At 41.6% G+C, this 20,260-nt stretch overlaps 2 long non-coding RNA genes across 2 annotated transcripts in view; both read left to right on the forward strand.

Annotated features, from left to right (window-relative positions):
* LOC115525992 overlaps positions 1–16,167 on the forward strand; it is a 34,679-nt gene extending 18,512 nt beyond the window's left edge. Inside the window, exons 6-7 of the long non-coding RNA XR_003972507.2 lie at positions 14,940–15,104; positions 16,018–16,167. This is a non-coding gene — a long non-coding RNA (uncharacterized LOC115525992). The remainder of the gene's footprint in view (positions 1–14,939; positions 15,105–16,017) is intronic.
* A 364-nt stretch (positions 16,168–16,531) lies between these two features.
* LOC116738346 lies at positions 16,532–19,098 on the forward strand. The gene is made up of 2 exons (XR_004344198.1): positions 16,532–16,650; positions 18,467–19,098. It is a non-coding gene; the product is annotated as an uncharacterized LOC116738346 (long non-coding RNA).
* The last annotated feature ends 1,162 nt before the right edge of the window (positions 19,099–20,260 follow it).

The following is a 20,260-nucleotide window of genomic DNA, read 5'->3' on the forward strand; positions in this document are numbered from 1 at the left end:
GGTCCGTCAACTCTGTTGTGTTCCTTCTCTCTGAGAGGTTGTACCCGGTAGTGGTTCAGAGCGCAGGGTAGGTTCAAATTCTCGCATGACTGCCTACCAGTCCTACCATTTATTTCTTCTGCCTCGGTTTCTTCATCCATAAAGTGGGGCTAATAAACCCCCCCCCAATCTTTTTTAACAGCCATAGTAATTTTGCTATTTTTTTTAAGCATTGCAATGAAGACATTAAATTATACATTCATGTGGCGTGTGTGGTCATGGAATTATGAAATAATACTTCTAGAGTGATGTGCCGACAAAGTTGAAATTTTTCTCATTGAGTAAGATGCAGATTTCCGGTTAGGTAACTGGTTTGAAAATGGTTTGAAATGAGCAAAGTGTCCGTAAAGAGGTTATTTCACAAAAATCAAAAAAGGCAATTACGTTTTCACACAGATAAGTTAATGTCCAAACCTGTGGACCCGGAGTACAGAAAATACTTTTCGATGACAGAACTGGGCTTTTGTAAGCAACAGCAACTTTACATAAACACTTCCTGATACGTGTATTGAAGTAACATTGCGTGAAGGTGAGCAGTTTCGTGTTAAAGAGTTACAGAGTGGATGTGGTGTTCGCTACTCATTTCACATTACAATTTGCACTCACCTACCTTCCCCGGTTTATTAAGAACTCAGACAAGCACATTATTTGGATATTAATTTCTCAAAATTTAAACTAAGTGAATTTCTTTTGACTAATTCTTTTCCAAATCCTGGAAGCACATAAAAATCCTAACGCAAAGTATTCTGCAAAGAGGTGGAGATTACTGAGTTAATATACACAGATTATTTACAATAATATTTCGTGTGCAAAAAGACCTCAACAAGTCGAGCTGTTATTATCACGTGATTGGCTACATGACTCTCCAGTGTCATGAACAAGGTGTGGCACATCTTGGCTACTCACTGAAATCTGTAAAATGAATGAACAAACAAACGAATGAATGAATGAATGAATGAATACATGAGTCACAAACAAGGGATCAATCCATAGAACTCAGGCCTGACGATCCATGCTCCTGGGTGCTAGGTACTTTCTACCATGTTTTTTTGTGAGTTGGGGTAAATGAATTAACCTCTTTCACATCAGTTTCCCAACTAACAAACAATATGTTCAGACTAGATGACTCCAAATCCCTTCCAACCTAAATATTTTATGATATGGGCACCTAAGTGGCTCAGTCGGTTAACCATCCGACTGCAGCTCAGGTCATGATAATTACGGTTCATGAGTTCAAGCCCCACGTCGGGCTCTGTGCTGACAGTTCAGAGCCTGGAACCTGCTTCGGATTCTGTGTCTCCCTCTCTCTCTGCCCCTCCCCTGCTCATGCTCTGTCTCTGTCTCTTTCTCAAAAGTAAACGTTAGGAAATTTAAATATGTTATGATTCTGCATTAGTCACGTGAGCCATGAATTGAACGTTTTGCTTTCCTTAGAATTTAAGAATTCTCTAAAAAGATAAAGCATCCCTCCTGCCCCAATCTTCCTGGATCTCTAAAGGATTTCTGATTATCTGGAGTCTACCCTAGGCACAGACAGAACTGCACCTGATTCAGTCCACTTGAAGAGTAGTCTTCTGGAATTTTCTAAGGATTGTATAAGACCACAGCACACAAAAAATGAAAGAAATTAATATTTTTCAAGTGACTATTACATTACAGTTCCCATCGAGGGTCCCTTGCATATAGTTTATAATTTAATGCAACAACCCTACAGTGTAAGTACATTTATGCCCATTTTACAGATGACGAAACAGACATGGATTAAGCAATTTGCTGGTGCTGGAATGTGAGTCAAACCCACTTTGGAATCTGTGTTTTGTTCTGTTATTTTTTTTAATGTTTATTTATTTTGGAGAGAGAGAGACACACATACACACAGAATCCCAAGCAGACTCCAGGCTCTGAGCTGTCAGCACTGAGCCTGACATGAGGCCCAAACCCACAAACCGCGAGGTCGTGACCCCAGCCAAAGGTGGTCGCTCAACCGACTGAGCCACCCAGGCGCCCCCCTGTTATTGTATTTTAAAATTGAAGTATAATTGACATACAGCATTCTATTAGTTTTAGGTGTGCAACATCATGATTGCATATATGTGTATGTTGCAAAATGAGCACCACAATAACTCTGGGTTATTGTTATACTTACGAAATTCTTTTCCTTGTGATAAGAACTTTTAGGTCTACCCTTTAGAAACTTTTAAATATACAAGACTGTATTATTGACCATAGTCACCATACTGTATATTACATTATTATTATTTTAGATTCCACATGTAAGTGAGGTTATATAGTATGCGTCTTTCTCTGTCTGACTTATTTCACTGTGCACAATACCTTCAAGGTCTTTCCATGTAACTAGTGGCAAGATTTTCTTTTTTCTATGGAAGAAAAATATGTCAGTGTGTGTATACGGCACATTTTCTTCATTCATCCATCCGTCCACTGACGGCTACTTAGATGGTTTCCATGTCTTGGCTATTGCACATCTGCGATGAACTTGGGGGTGCAGATATCTCCTCAACATAGTGATTTTGTGTCCTTTGAATGCATTTCCGGAAGTGGAATTGATGGATGATATGGTTGTTCTATTTGCAGTTTTCTTGAGGAAACTCCATACTGTTTTCCACAGTGGCTGCACCAATTTACATTCCCACCAGCAGTGCACGAGGATTCACTTCTGTCCACATCCTTGCTGACCCCAGTTTTCTTCCTTTTTGATAATAGATAGCCATCCCCACAGGTGTAAAGTCATATCTCATTGTGGTTTTGATCTCTATTTCCCTGATGATGAGTGAGGTTGAGCATGTTTTCATGCGTCTGTTGGCCATCTGGATGCCTCCTTTGGAAACGTATCTATTCGTATCCTCTGCCCATAATGTAATTGGATTGTTTGTTTTTTGCTCTTGAGTTGGATGAGTTCTTTATATATTTTGGATATTATTCCCTTATGAGATGTGTCAGGTGGAAAAATCTTCTCCCACTCTGTAGGTTGCCTTTTCATTTCTTTTTTACTGGTTTCCTTTCCTTAGCAAAAACTGGAAGTTTGATGTCATTTCATCGGTTTACTTTTGCTTTTGTTGCCTTTGCTTTTGGTGTTAAATCCAAAAAAATCATCGCCAAGACAGATGTCCTGGAGCTCCCTGTCTATGTTTTCTTCCAGGAGTTCTATGGTTTCAGGTCTTAAATTCCAGTCTTTGATTCATTTTGAGCTGATTTTTGTGTGTCCTGTAAGCTAGTGACGGAGTTTCATTCTTTGGCACGTGGCTGTCCAGCCTCCCCAGCGCGATTTACCAAAGAAGCTTTCCTTTTTCCCTTGTGCATTTTTGGTTTCTTTGTCATAAATTAATTGACCATGTATGTACGGGTTTATTTCTGGACTCTCTATTCTGTTCCACTGATCTCTGTGTCTGATTTGTGCCAATACCTACTGTTTTCATGACCACAGATTTGTAGAACTTTTCGAAATGAGGAAGTGTGATGCCACCAGCTTTGGTCTTTTTTCTCAAGATTGCTTCGGCTGTTCGTGGTCTTTTGTGGTTCCATTCAAATATTAGGCTGTTTGTTCTATTCCTGCAAAAAAAAAATACCATTGGGATTTTGATAGCATTGGCATTAAATCTATAGATCGCTTTGGGGCAGTGTGGTAGAAATAGTAATTCTTCTAATTACCGAACCCTGAATATCTTTCCATTTATTTGTGTCATCTTTCATTTCTTTCATCACTGTTGTATTGTTTTTGATACACAGGTCTTTCACCTCCTCGTTTAAATGGAATCTGTTTTAGAGTGAACAACTGAGCAAGAAATGATAGCAATGAAGGAGTGGGCTAAATAATGTGTTTCCTTAAAGAGAACAGTTTATGTAAGTGTGTTTTCAAAGAGAAGCAGAACATCCCTTTGCATGGAGTTCGGTAATTCTCTGTTCAGGTCTTCACCTTAGCTTCAACCACACTCCTCCCTTTCAGAAGATTTTTGAGACTCTTACCAGATTTTCTCTATCTAGGAGTTCCATCTGTAAAGCACCAGAGAATGTAATTTGAGCAAACACTTAGATATTCTTACATACACTATAATTTGAGATCCATTAATCTAGCCTTTTAGGTTCTTCCATTATTTTTTTCCTACATTCCCCATCGTCCAGTCTGGCTGTACTTCCCAATTTACTCAGCTCTGTGTTCGTCCTTTGTCCTTTTGTTTTGTCTTCTCAAAAAATGTTGGATCCAAATGTTGTCTTGTTTTTACACCTGAGCTCATGGATGTTGTTAGAGGAATTGCCAGGTGGGCAGATGGAACCCTCCCATGAACTGTGCTCATCAACCCAGATGGATTCTCAGGAATCATTGAACTCATCCCTCATCTTTTCTGTTCCCTTGTCCACACATTTTTCATACAAATACATTTTCATCCTCTTAAAGCCTCCTCCTTTCTGCCTCCCTCTTCTTTTCTGAACACACTGTGCTCACTTGTGACCTTGGATCTTGGCCCACAACTCTCGCTCCGTCTGGAGGTCCAGCCCTCTTCCTCCTTTCCTGGCCTGTAGCTACTTACATGAGACGTTCCCTTTAAATGTTCCCTCTGTAGGGAATCGTTCTGGAGTTCCTCGGGCGGACCCAACCGCCCTGTCCTTTGAGACACTGTGAAGATTTCTATTATAGCACCACATGTATCGCCCAATGTGGGACCTTTAGAAAGTGAAAAGGTGCTAGCAAAAATGACATTATCTAGCATGTATAAATTAGGACTGTCCTGAGAACATTGGAATGTGTGGTCTCTCTGTGTATAATTCATATATATGTTTACCTGACTGTATTCTCCCTTTCGTGTCTTCATCAACAGTGCCGTTTTTACCTTTTTACCCCCAACTCCAAGCATCGTCCCCGGCCCCTCATCTCTGGTTGGCTGAGTGAAGGTTGGGTCTGTAAAAAGCTCCAAAGAACAAAAGGCATCGGGGCCCGGGCACCCCTTGAGGCTGGCAGGGAGGTTTTCTCAGTTTCTATTCCTCTGTCTTCCTGCTCCTCACTTCTTCCCTGGAACATTATTCATTCTGTTTATTCTTCATCTTCTGCTTTTGTTCTTTGCTCTTAAGCTGGAGACCAGGAGTTGGAAAAGATACGACCAGCGATAGCTCTTAAATGTCAAATAAAAACATTCCTCTCCTGAGGGCTTTCATAACATCGAATATTTTTGTTACTTTTGTTCTCCTTCAGCAAATATTTTAGAAGAAGATCAAAGATATTTTCCCCCATAATTGCTGTACCTAAACATACTTTTTTTTTTCTGTGCTCGCTTTGAAGGAAAACTGGCCAAAAATACGCTGTTAATCTTGGTCTCCTAATGCAAGCTCAGTGAATAGTTATAAAATAACTTGAAGTGTTGACCATGTTCTTCTCTCTTCTCATGTCACTATACTCTCAGCCATACACCAGTGTAGCATGTGCTGAGTCCTGAGGATAGGATGCTGTGGTACATGCCAGGGATTCAGCGATGAGTGAGACATAGACTCTGTCCACAATGACGCAAGTAGTTGCCTCTGAGGGTTTAAACCACTCACTTCAACTGCTTCCTTCATCTCACCCTCCCCCCCCCACCGCACGTTAGAACATATCCATCAGCTGGAACATTTGCCAAACATTTCTTTGGGAACTGACATAAAACTCATGGCAATAACTAATAAGGTCAGCATTAGTTTAGATAGAGGTTGAGGTGCTCTGACAAAAAGGCTACAAAAGATAATGGTTGACTGGCGATGGGCGGGGGTCTACGAGGGGGGAGCAGGGAAGGATTCCAAAGGCGCACCTGGAACCTTGGAGGGATGATGGATTTCTTCATGAGTGTCACTGTGGCGATGGCTTCACAGGTGAATATATAGATTAAAACATACCAAATTGCATAGTCTAAGTATGTGCGGATTATCGTATGTCAAATATACGTCAATAAATCTGTTAAAAATATTGTAGCTCAGATAAGATGGGGGTTTATTTCCCTCATATACGTGTTTGCTCTACGTAGTCTGTCACAGACACACACAGACCTGAGGTCACTCAGGAACCCAGATTCCCTCCATCTTTTTGTTTCTTCGTCTTCCTGGAACGTTGTCCTCACCTGCATAGTCTGTGTTGGTTTTCTGCTGTGCCTTCTGACCTCCTTCATGAGGAGAAAAAGGCACACATCAGGGAAGGTGCGTGGTCTTCAATCAGAGATAATGTGGAAGATGCACGTATCCCTTCTACTCATCTTTCTTCTCCTGAATTTAATCATAAAGCCACAGACACCTGTCTGTGAGGGAAATTAGGAAATATGGATCCTAACCAGATGACTTTGTGCCCAAGGAGAACTCTACTAGAAAGGAGGAGAGTGAGAAGGAGGTTTGACGAAGCAACTAGCCCTGTGTGCAGTGACCTTATTTATTGAGTGTGTACTCTGTATGAGGCCCCGTGTTCACTGCCCTAATATATTAGCTAATTTGTTCTTCTCAGTTCTTCTGCGAGAAAGATGGGACCATTCGACCTACGTAAAAGGTGGAGTTCATCTGATTCTGCTTGCATTTGCTCCATATGTTTTTAAAAATTTGGGGGGCACTTGGGTGGCTCAGTCGGTTAAGCTCTCAACTCTTGTTTTCAGCTCAGGTTGTGATCTCACAGTCGTGATATCGAGCCCCACGTCGGGCTGTGCACTGACAGCATGGAGCCTGGTGGTATTCTCTCTCTCCAGCTCTATACCCCTCCCCCCCTCAAAATAAATAAAAAAATTTTTTTTAAAGTTTTATTAAAAGTGTTTAAACTAAAGATAATAGTTTACTCATGTCTCCTACTTCTCACACCTCCTCTTGCAACAATCAATCTGTTCCCTGTATCTATGAATTTGGTTTGGTGTATTTTTTTTATATTCTGCATATAAGATCATACGGTATTTGTCTTGTTCAGTCTGACTTATTTCACTTAGCATAATGCCCTCAAGGTCCATCCATGTTGTCACAAATGAAGAGATTTTATTATTTTGTATATATGCCACAGTGTCTTTATCCATTCATTCATTGATGGACACCTAGGTCATTTCCATGTCTTGGTTATTGTAAATAATGCTGCAGTGAACATGGGGGTGCATGCATACTTTCAAATTATCATTTTTGTTTTCTTTGGATAAAATCACAGAAGTAGAACTGCTTGATCATACAGTAGTTCTAGTTTTAAGTTTTTGAAGAAACTCCATAATGCTTTCCATAGTGGCCGCACCGATATACATTACCGCTAATGGTCCATAAATGTTCCCTTTTATCCACATCTTCAACACTACTTGGTTTTCTTGTCTTTTTGATAACAGTCATTCTAACAGGTGAGGTGATATCTCCGTGGTCTTGATTAGTACTTTCCTGATGATTAATGATGTTGAACATCTTTTCTTATACCTGCTGGTCATTACTATGTCCTTATTGGAAATATGGCTATTCAGACCTTCTGCCCATTTTTTAACCAGTTTTTTTTGTTTGTTCTCACCTCTTTGCTATTGAGTCACATGCATTCTTTACATATTTTGGATTTTAGCCATTTATCAGCTATATAATTTGCAATTATTTTCTCCCATTCAGTAGGTGGCCTTTTCATTTTTTTTGGTAGTTTCCTTTGCTGAGCAGAAGCTGAAAGTTTGATGTAGTCCCACTTGTTTATTTTTGCTTTTGTTGCTTTGGATTGAGAAAGTATCACCAAGACGTATGTTACGGGCCTTACCGCCTATGTTTTCTTCTAGGAGTTTTATGGTTTCAGGTCTTACATTGGAATCAATTCATTTTAAGTTGACTTTTGCATATGGTGTAAGACAGTGGTCCAGTTTCATTCTTCTGCATGTGGCTGTCCAGTTTTCCCAACCCCACTGTATATTCTTGGCTTCTTTGTCGTAAATATTGACCGTATACATGTAGGTTTATTTCTGGGCTCTCTCCTCTGTTCTGTTGGTCTATTTATCTGTTTAATGCCAATACCATACTGCTTTAAGTATTGTCGTTTTGTAGCATTGTTTGAAATGAGTGTGATGCAACCAGCTTTGTTTCTCTTCCGTAAGTTTGCTTTGGCTATTTGGTTAATTTTCACTTCAATTGGGATTTTATAGAGGAAAATTCTTACCTGTTAGATCAGTGATTGGTGATTTTTTTTTCTATAAAGGATAAATAGTAAATCTTTTACCTTCGCAGCATGTAAGGTCTCTGTCACAAATACTCAAATCTACCATTACAGTGTAAAAGGGTCCATAGACAATATGTAAGTGAATGAGGATAGCTGTGTTTCAGTAAAAAATTATTTTCAAAAGCAAGGGCTGGGCCAAATTTGGCTCCCAAGAAGTAGTTCCCAATGCCTAGATAAATAGGAATTTTGGTGCAGTGCAGGATATGCTAGGGCACACTGATATTTTGGCCACACCTCGTGCACAATGAGAATGATTTGTTTTCAAAAAAAAATTTAACGTTTTTATTTATTTTTGAGACAGAGAGAGACAGAGCATGAGCAGGGGAGGGGCAGAGAGAGAGGGAGACACAGAATCTGAAGCAGGTCCCAGGTTCTGAGCTGTCAGCACAGAGCCCGACACGAGACTTGAACTCACGAACTGTGAGATCATGACCTGGGCAGAAGTCGGACCCTTAACCAACTGAGCCACCCAAGTGTGCCAACTCTCACATTGTAAACTCAGTTTCTAGCTTGGAAACATTCCCAAGCAAAATCTGTTAAGTCTTTTTCTCTACATATCAAGAAATGATTGTGAAAAACTGAACCTCCCAAGAGGTTGAGATCATGTGACTTACTTTTCTATTTTCATCCGACACCATCCCTTCCAGCACATTCTAGGCTCTATGCCTTGTTTCTTCATTAGGTCTTCAACAGTCTGTGTCTTCTGATACTTCCCCCAGCCCATCACTATTCCCATTGCTTCAAATTTGAAGACTCTTTCTCTCCTCTCTGCGTGGTCAATCCCCATCCATCTTTTAAGGCCATGGGGCAAATGGTACCTCTGTTCTGAAGCTTCTCTGACTGACCCTCCTCCCACCTGCAACAACATATTATTCTTGTCTTATCTTTACTCCTAAAGAATGTCTTACGCCATCATGGAGTTATCTGTGCGCGTGTCTGTCCTCTGGTGAAGAACAAATACCCTGACGAGCAGAACTGTGGGTGTTCATTTTCCTGTGTTGTGCATCCGGGATGGTGTGGGGGTGGTCACAGCAAACACAAAGGGCGTGCTGCTGAACAGGTGAACGAATGATCTGTTCTAGTGGCATGGGTGCAAAAACGTCATTAACCTTATGAATTCTAGATGAATTGCTATGCTTTCTTAAGATATGTTAAAATGACTCAAGGATTAATAAAAGAGAGGGTGAACTGGCTACTTCCCCTTTCGGTTCACAAACGAAAATGATAAGTGGTAAATTTAGAAATTTTTTTCATATTCTAATTCCAATTCTTTTGCCTGGCCATTTAAAAACCACCAATGGTTGCTCATTCTCCCTCAAAATGAGAACCAAAGTGTTTCGCACATTGGCTGCACATTATTATTATCTGGGAAACTCTAAAAAGATGCTCGTGCTTGGGGGGCGCCTCGGTGGCTCAGGTGGTTAAGCGTCCCACTCTTGGTTTCGGTTCAGGTCATGATCTCGCAGTTTGTAGGATCGAGCCCTGTGTCAGGCTCTGCATTGACAGTGTGGAGTCTGATTGGGATTCTCCCTCTCTCTCTCTCTGCCCCTCCCCCACTTATGATGTCTCTCTGAAAATAAATAAACTTAAAAGAAAAAAAAAAGATGCTCATGCTTGGACTCCAACCCAGACCAATGAAATCAAGGTCTCTGTGATGGAGAGACAAGAATCGGAATGCTTTGACTCTCATTGGTGATCACAATATACGCAGTCCACACTATGACCCACAGTGAGAGTTCTCTCCCTTAGTTATTTTGCACGGTAAAAGGTTTCATGTTAACTCAAATGCAGTGGGAAGTAACATGACCTACCTTACATATTATAAGGATCAGTGCAGATGGTAGGGAAGAGTGGAAGATAAGTGGACCAGTTAGGAGGCCATCGATATAGGAAGTTATCGTAACACTCCTTGATTCTAGACGGGAAAAAAATGTTTCCTGCCTAATTTTTAGTTACTCACGTATTTCGTCTGATGACAATAACACATTTTGAGAGCATTCTAGTAAATTGGTGTTATATTGTGCACATATGTCACATTTGCCATGCCATAGATCCCCTTTTAATTATTGAAGGAGTTCATGCACACTAAGCATCAGAAGCGTTATATAATTATGTCTGACGTGCACACACCTCACACGTGTAATCTGAGATAGCCACTGCCTTATAAACTTTTATGGTGCATTTTAAGGCATGTAAAATTTAATATGATTTTGAATAATCACTTTCACTTAAATTTCAGCAGTTAACACGCACACAAATTAAAGTTTATTAAGAAGGTAAATGCCTAATGAGCAGAAGGGCAAAAAACAATGCTGCTGAATTAAGAAAGAAGAATTTTTATTACACATTTCATTATGTTCGGTGCATTGTGTGATTTCTGCACAGCGATGCTTACGACTGGTCCTCCCAATTCTTAAAAGCCTGCCAAGATGTGTCATGGAGCTGCGTCTTGTGTTTCTCTCCCGATCTAAATGATCCTAATTGGAACATTCCTCTAACTGGAACGTCAACATGGGCCATATGGATGTCCCACCCATTGTTCACCAACCAGATGTCTCCTGAACACCTACTATCATTAACAAAATTAGCCCAGTCTCTTCCATAATAGACAATAGAATCTGAAAGATCCACTGTCTGGTAAATTCATGCATTCATTAAATATTCATTGAACTTCTGCAATATTCAAGGTATGTCTCTAAGAGTTTGGAAACTTAAAATGGAATCTAGCATGAACACACATACAGAAAACCAGTTCTGAAGTCACGTGTGAGAGGGAGTTGGAGCAAGTATCTGAATCAGCAGCCCCTAGTCAAAATTGTTATCTATCAGAAGGCATGAACATATCAAGTGCTTTGAGAGTATAGAGGAGAGGGCGATTCTATCAGCTGGAGGTGTGTGGGGGGTAGGGGCGGGGTTGGGAAGCACTGTGAGAAGGTGAAGTGATCAGTTGTGGACCCGGAAGGATGAGCAGGATTGTGTATCCGGAAGTAAGAGGGGTACCTTCCTTCTAACGCTGCCATGAGCAAAGGCAGGACGCAGCGAAGCCCAGAATTAAAGTAGAATTGTGTATGACTCTCACGAACATTGTGTGACTCAAAAAGCAGTCCTATTTCCTCAAAGGCTCAGTGCTTTCACTTGAGAAATACATCTACTAGGAGTGACAGTTTTCTTGGAAGGTTTGGCACCGTAGGAAAAGGGACTCTGATATCAAAACAGCCATTCCCCCACACAAGATATGTTTAAAATCAACAAAAGCCAGCTCGTTTGCCCCTAAATTATTACTTGACAAGTACAGACTTGCTTCATGTTAGTTGTTAACCAGACCTCATAATTTTGACACAGGGAGGGTTATTTTCCTGTGTGTGTGTGTGTGTGTGTGTGTGTGTGTGTGCGCGTGGTTCTTGTCCTTTTTCATATCTGAGTACTCTTCAATGTTGCATTTATCCCAAGGTAGTCTTCTGTTTGTCCCTGTGCTGTGTGGTCAGCCCGGGCAGCGTCAGTGAAGCAGAGGAGTGCGGAGTTGATGGGAGGACCACGTGGAATCTCACGGAAACAGACAACCATAGGGCCGCCCTTCCGCGGTGTGTTCTGTGGGAGGCGCTCTCCAGAGAACCTGTCACCCACGCACACAGTTACTGCCGCCCTAGCCGGGTGAGGCAAATACTGTCCTCTGTCTCTTCTGCAAAGAAGAATATCGAAACTCAGGCCACTCTAATGTCTTTCTGAAGGTCACATAGTTAGGGTATGACTAAGCTGCTGTTCCAACCCAGGTCCACCAAAAGCAAATACTCGTCTCCACAACACCCTGCTGTTTCTCCTCAGAGTTCAGACCCTGTGCAAGGCTCCACTCATTTGCCTCAGTCCGTCTTCAGGCTTCAGTAGGAACGGTGCCCAGCTTCCCTACTGGGCACGAGACTTTTTAAGCAGCCGTTGTCGTTCTGTCTGAATTTAGTTCTCTCTCAAGAACCAGGCCTACGCAGGCAGTCTTGAGGGCCAAGGAGGCATTGGGAAGAAGCCAAAACTCATCCAACAAAGGAGGCCATGAGTAAATCAACAAACTGAGGGCCTGGGTGTGTGTGCCGTGCAGTATTCCAGCAGAATTCCACAGGAGCAACCGAATGGAACTCCGGAACAGAGCAGTCCCTGCCAGGCGAGATCTGAGGGCTGAGGGGAGGGTGCAGGGCGCATCCCTGGAAGCGTGACAGCAGTGGAATGCTGGACAGACGGTGGCTGCCAGAAGTCATCGGTCCTTGTGGAAAGAGCTTTTGGCTCCCTTTCTCTGGGCCCGAAACAGCAGTCTTCCAAGTGGCAAGACTGGTTCGTAAGAGAGCGTTAATAAGGAGACATGAGAGGACAAGACACGAAGTCATCATGGCCACAGTGAAAGGAGAGCTGGGGTTGGAGTCGGAACAAGGTCTGGAAGGGCAGGATCACAGGGGACTGTGCTGAGGTTGTGGCCAGCGGCCTCTCCATCCAGATGCCCAGCCTTACTGAGTCATGGCGTCTTGGCCCGGTGCGCACAGGACGGGCATCTGGTGAGCATTTCTGCTGTGCCGTTTCTTCAGCTTCTGCTTGCCTGGTTATCATGCAGCGTGATCACTCTTTACGTCAAGAACCAACGTAGACCGGTCCAGTCAGGGCCTCACCACTCACGATCGACTTCTAAAGAAGCTTAAAAGGCTTTAGAGACAAACACAATTAAGGGAAGAACATTTGCTGTTAAAAAAAAAAAGAGTGAAATTTGTCATTAGGAAAATATTTTAGACTCTGAGGCCAGTTTGGCAGAGGAATAATCGCCAAGGCATCAGCATTTCCACGTCAAAGAGACTCCAGTTCACGAAGGAAGGACTGGCCCAATTCCGCACTGCCGTTTTAGTTAATGGAGCTCACAACTGTCTATGACTGTAGGGAGGTCACTTCTAAACTCGTGTGACACTAAAAAAAATTAATAAGTAACGATAAAAATGTTTTTCAGGGGCGCCTGGGTGGCTCAGTCGGTTGGGCATCTGACTTCAGCTCCGGTCATGATCTCACAGTCTGTGAGTTCAAGCCCTGCGTCGGGCTCTGTGCTGATGCCTCGGAGCCTGGAGCCTGCTTCGGATCCTGTGTCTCCCTCTCTCTCTGCCCCTCCCCCGCTCATGCTCTGTCTCTCTCTCTCTCTCTCTGTCAAAAATAAATAAATATTTTAAAAAATTTAATGTTTTTCAAATTCCTAGACAATAATATTCTACACCCCAAATTGTTTTTAGTAAAATATTAGTGAACATACAACACTAACATATTCGTATGCAATAACTAAATGAAGGAAATGTTTTTACGTGTGTATGCAATACCAGCATTTTCGTATGCAATACCTAAATAAAAGAAGTGTTTTATGTGTTTGAGATTGTAAGTGGGCTACCACAAAAGGCTATTCCTGTCTTTTATTTTTAGAATGAGAACAATTTTTTTTAATGAAGTTTATTTGTGCATTGAGAGAGAGCATGAGCAGGGGAGGGGCAGAGAGAGAGACAGAGATAGAATCTGAAGCAGGCTCCAGTCTCTGAGCCATCAGCCCAGAGCCCGACGCGGGGCTCGAACCCACAAGCCATGAGATCATGACCTGAGCTGAAGTCAGACGCTCAACTGACTGAGCCACCCAGGTGCCCCAGAACAAGAGCAATTTTTAAAAAAATTTTTTTTAATGTTTATTTATTTTTGAGACAGAGAGAGACAGAGCATGAATGGGGGAGGGTCAAAGAGAGGGAGACACAGAATCTGAAACAGGCTTCAGGCTCTGAGCCATCAGCCCAGAGTCCGACGCGGGGCTCGAACTCACGGACCTCGAGATCATGACCTGAGCCGAAGTCAGCTGCTTAACTGACTGAGCCACCCAGGCGCCCCAAGAGCAATTTTTTTAAATAGAGTCTATTTATGGATTGAGAAAAAGCATGAGCAGGGGAGGGGCAGAGAGAGAGAGAGAGAGAGAGAGAGAGAATCCCATGCAGGCTCCGTGCTGTCAGCGTGGAGCCTGCCACAAGGCTTGATCCCATGACCATGAGATCGAGACCTGACTGGAAATGAAGAGCCAGATGGTTAATGGAAGGAGCCACCCAGGTGCCCAAGGCTCTCCTTTCTAAGAAGATACAAGGAGAATGATTTAAATTTGAAGTTCACTTAACTGGACAAACTTGGAGGCAATGACTTGCACTACACTTAACACATGCTGATTATGTTTCTATGACTGCAATTTTTGCCCTACTACATTTCATGTAAAATAATTATTTCTTGATAGCATCTTAATAACTTTTAGTATGACTCCATGAGTTATTGGATCTCTTTGTAGGAAAAACTCCGTCATTATTTTTTCTTTGTAAGAACACATAAGTTATCTTAAATGCATTCACTTCATTCTAGAAGTTTAATAGTTTCGAAGCGTAGTGATCTTAGAGATGGAGCGATACAATAGGAAACAAGGCACAGACTTTGGTCTCAGGGTTTACGACATAGAGGCAAGGAAAGAAAACAAAGAAGTCACTGTATGTGCTGCACATCTAGCATAACGGACTCATCTAAATCTGAGTGGAAGGAGTGGGCCTGGCTGTCAGGGATACTTTAGGATCAATGTGCTAAGAAGTAGAATGGTTTGGGTAGGAAAAATGTGCTACCATTTTGGGCACCTGGGTGCTACATAGGACAAATCTACTTATTCATCAGTTAATAATGGCTTTATATTTCTGACCAGCATCTCCCAGTTTGATGATGGAGGCACACTACCTCCTGCCTTTGCCAGCCCTTAGGAGAGGCTTCCGTCCTGCTCCGGGGAGCTCTGGACTGGAGCGGTGGTGAGCTGCAGGTGCATGGAAAGGTGCTACCCACATCTGCTCCTTCTTCTCTGCTCTTCTTCTAGGTTGGTATTTAGTTGGAATTTTTGTAAGAAATGATATGGGGTGTGGCAGGGGCATGGTAGCTCTCAGGGGCTGTCACATAAACACTGGTGAGCCACTGTTTTTACACCAAATTGGTCTATATTTTCTTTGTGTACATTGCCCATGAAACAGTATCTATGCATTTGAAATTACAACAGATGAGAATTCTCTACATTTGATTATTATCAGATGTAGTAATCAATCCGTATGGCAGGGAAATACACTCTACTCTCTGCTTAAGAATTATTTCTAGAAAGTTATATTATAGAGAGAGGAAAGCCAAAATAGAAAATACGTAGATAAAAATAAATAGCATGGAAGCAATATTAGTGTTTGTTCCAGTCAAAGTGCTTGTAATAATAATGAGAAATACCAGTGACAAATAATGCATGCGAAGCTATTTCGTGTTTGTGTCTAATTGTTGTCAGGGCCGTGTAACTCGTTGATAATGGGAAACTGATATCAAACATTCACATGGTTCTGCCACTGTTTATATTTGATCCTTAAGGTCGAACAATCTCTGTCTTATGATTAAACAAGAGAATATTTATTTCTAAATGACGTTCCTTAAAAAATGGTCAAAAGGCCTATATGCAAAATGGGCCCATCTGAAGTATGAGACTGTCAAAACAAATTCTTCCAGGAGGGATAAGAATACATACATGATTTAGCTTGATAAAAATCTAAAAGTTGTTCAAAGTTATTATCCTTCAAGTGAGAGAATTTATGAAAAATGCAAAACCAGAGGACGGTAATTGGAATAAATTAATTCGATTTGATTCAAATTATATATTAAATATGCATTACGTGCTCAGTGCTGAGCTCATCATGTCAGCATTTCTCTCTGTCCTTTATGTAGATGGTTTCGTTTAAAAAGGTCCTACTTCTTTACAGATTTACAAAAGCAGGAGGCATTGAAAGGCTGAATTTACTATTTAAAGTCACGAAGACACTCGATTTAATTGTGGGCAAATATACTGAATAAGAGGACAATATAATAATAGTAATAATCAGAATCATCACCACAACCACCATCATCATCACCATCATCACCATCATCATCACCATCATCATCACCATCATCATCATCACCATCACCATCATCATCACCATCATCATCACCATCATCATCATCACCATCACCATCATCATCACCATCACCATCACTATCACCATCATCATCACCATCACCATCACTATCACCATCATCATCACCATCATCACCATCACCATCATCATCATCATCACCATCACCATCACCATCATCACCATCATCATCACCATCATCACCATCACCATCATCATCATCATCATCATCACCATCACCATCATCATCACCATCACCATCACCATCACCACCATCATCACCATCATAATCACCATCACAATCACCATCATCACCATCATCACCACCACCACCATCATCATCCCCACCATCACCGTCACCATCATCAGCATCAGCATCATCATATAACAAATTGGAACTTTTCCTAGTAATGCAGTTTCCCATTACTGTTATGGACACAGGTAAACCCAAACGAATGTGTCTGCATTCAGGAAACACAAAAACATCAGGACTCAAGGGTCTACCACTGAGGCAAAAATGCCCTGGCAGAGATCATTTTTTCCTCTTTACTACATTATGCACCACATACTTCGTTACCACATTCTGTTTCCTTTTTTTGTTACCAAAGGAGAGTTGACACACAATGTTACATTGCTGATAGATGTACAGGTAGTGATTCCTCCAGTTCCATTTAAATGTTGTGCTGTGCTCACCACAAGTGTAGCCAACATCTGTCACCGTGCAACACTATTTGCGACACTGTGACCGTTTTGCCTATGCTGTGCCTTTTATTCTCATGATTGATTCATTCCATCCCTGGGAGTTTATACCTCCACCTTTTCATTACTACATTATTAATGCAGTCTCTTTAACTGGAACATCATACTTTTTGGTTTAGGATGTGTTTTGTTGCATTAGTGGCTATTGAAAATCCCGGGTGAACCTATTCCGTGGGCTGCTAGACAGTTCAAGAAGGTTAAAAGCCAGGTAGAGATGGGGATAGGCAACAAAGAGCAAGAACAGGGCAAAGAAAATGGTTCAAGCCGATCGGTATGGGGTCCGAGTTTAATTTTATTGCCACCTATCTTTTAGTGCTCAGGAAGCTGGGCCTTATTTGAAGGTGGTTGTAGATTTGGCCATTGGATGAGTAATTGCTACTTTTCCCTATGAAAATCTATTTCTGAAATTAATGGTATCGCTTGCCGCGAGAGGTAGATAGTTCTTAAAACCTTTGCAGAAATAAAACTTAGCTAATTTGACATTAACTATAGTGAGTTTCCTGCCTGAGCCTCTAGTTTAACATGGAGGCCTTAAGAATGGGCCAATGTTTTCCAAGAAAATATGCATTGCTATACTTCATCAATTAGTCTGACAAATCATTTAGCACCTCCTCTGGGCCAGGCACCAAGTCAGGCCCTGAAATTGGGTGGTGGGCGGAGCAGATATGCTGCTCTCTTGGAATTAAAGTCAGCCCTTAGATCCTGATTAAATGTTCTTGTGCCACGTTATTCAGAGGCCCATAGTTTGCATCTATTTCCTCCCATTCATGTTACAATTCCTTTCTACAGAATTCTGGACTTTACACAGTCTATTTTACCATTGGTTTTCTGTCAACCAAGTTGCCTCAAAAAAGTTTATTTGGGAAAATACACAGGCTACTCACAAAATGAAACTAATAGGGCATGGTTGAATTTTCCAAACCTCAGGGTAAACTGAGTGTACCCTGAATTCTACTTCTGAGTTTATTTCCCAGACTGATCTATAAGCTCTGCTGAAAGGCAGACTAACTTACTTATGGATCAATAATAAAGTTCAGGAAAGATGGATGTTAATGAAATGGCTGAATATGAAACACTCTAGAAACTTCAGTAATGCTTGCTGTAAAGTTGAATAAAAATATCATATTTGGTGGCAAAATATATAAGCAAAAGGAATTGACACAGAATACATTTTTAGGTATTCGTTATAAGCTGCAGATTTTGACCTAGCATTTGAAGTCAGTCACTTCCTAGAAATAATCTTCCAACAGATTTTATGACTGTTACAAAATAGAATATATACATAAAACCACCAAGAGCACCCACATCTTTGCCTTTTGCGGGATATTAGTATGGTATCTTGACATAGATAAGTCTTGAAAATGCCTAATGCATCCAAAAGCCCTCCCGGTTAGTGGGGATATTCACAGCGAGACCGATGAAATTGGCATATCAAGATGAAGCATAGTTGGGTGGTGTTCACCCGTGAACCCTAGATCATTTCTCTGCTCTTTTGCAGGCTATTCCTGTGAGCAACAGGGCTCAAGCCCGTAGGAGACACCACAGAAAATGCTTTAAAGTTATCGAACCAAAGGGTGAAACAGTTGAGATTTTTTTTCCAGCTTTCCATCTGTCATTGATTTGATGGCTGCTTGCGAGGACATTAATTTTCTGGTGCTTCTGGCTTGCTCTGCGTGTCGGCCACGTGTGCTCCCTCAGCCAGAAAAATAAAAATAGCCCTTATGTGATTGCAGTAAGAAAACTTGATCTTTTAGAGGTGAATTCTGAGGGGATACGAACACCGAAACCACAACATCTTCTACGGAGGCACATACCTGAAATACGTCTGTCATAAGACGGATTCAAGCTGGCGGGCCCGGGTTTGAATGCTGATTTGCTACATAATCTTGATTAAAGCTCGTAAATTTTTATAGCCTCGGTGTCTTCATCTATAAACAAAAACAATGCCTCCATTAAAGGACACTTGTACAGATTAGATGGGGCTATGAATGTATAGATTAACGCAGGATTAAGCACTTATGATAGCCTAATGACTAGAAACTTGTTGTTCAGTATTTACTAAGTATGTACTATGTGCCAAGCCCGTGGTAGATGTTAGAGACGGAGATGAATAAAACAAATGCAAAACCTCATGTAGCTGTGTTCCGCTGGGAGAGATACATAATATTATATGGATAAAGAAGGTGGAGTTTAGAGACGCATTGACTTGCCCAAGGTCGCGCGGCAATGAACCCCGAAAACGGGGATGCAGAATCAGCTCTAACTCTGATGCATGTGCATTTTTGTAACGCGTAGTACCACCTGCCCAACACACCTGTTAAGAGTAAGATGGTTATAAGGCATGTGTCAAAGTGGGGTCCATGCAGAAAATGAGGTCTCTGGAACGAGTCATTAGAGGGCTCGCTTGCCTGGTGACTGGAGGGAGGGGGAGGTGGGGACTTCATACACATCCTTGCAGCTAATGACTGCTGCGTGGTTGGTTTAGAATTTGGAGGAGTAAGACTATCTGGCAGAAGATACACAAAGTTAAAGGAGAGATGCCATTTTCTGTTAAGCAGAAGAGACGCCAGCTGGGTATTTTCTCCAGGTGCTATTCCTTGAAAACAGAGTACATACAAGTAGCCGGAAACAGCAGTCACCCTTTCCAGGGCACCCTGCTGGATGGGCTGAGCTGGCACAGAAATGGGACATTTTCAAAGAAACGTAGTTTTATTATCTTCAAATATATCTGTTACTGCTAGGAACAGGTGAATAGGTGAGGGGAAGAATGTGACATAGGGAAAGATAAAATTCAGCCGAAAACCGGGCTTTCATTTTCTATCGCTTTGCGATCTTGGGCGTGTTTCTTTCACCACTTTGATCCTTAGTGTTCTGTAGCATTGAGATTATATTTGAAATCACATGTATTTCATAAAGCCGTTATAGAGGCTAACCTTGATAATATGTATGTTACCTAGATCTCCACCAGCTTGGTTAAAAATGAAGTCAAATAAACATTAATAGAACTTTTGCTAATTCCGTATTTTCCTGCCAATTTTCTGAATTCTTTAAGTGGTGTCTTTCTATCAGTTTTTGCATCATTCGAAGTTGCCACGTGCTCCAGGCTTCGGTCCCCTAAAACTGCACAGATGTCTCTGGCCTCAACCACTCGGAGAACTCTCTGGATCTCGTAATATCCTTGCAGTGCTTAGAAGATGACAGTCATGTTAGGAAGGAGAAGAAGACCGCTCCCTTCTCCAAGCTGGCTCAGTTGAGAGAGGTCCAACGTCAGGTGTCTGGGCGCCTAAATGTT

This window comes from Lynx canadensis, chromosome D1, assembly GCF_007474595.2.
Source record: "Lynx canadensis isolate LIC74 chromosome D1, mLynCan4.pri.v2, whole genome shotgun sequence".
Lineage (NCBI taxonomy): Eukaryota > Metazoa > Chordata > Mammalia > Carnivora > Felidae > Lynx > Lynx canadensis.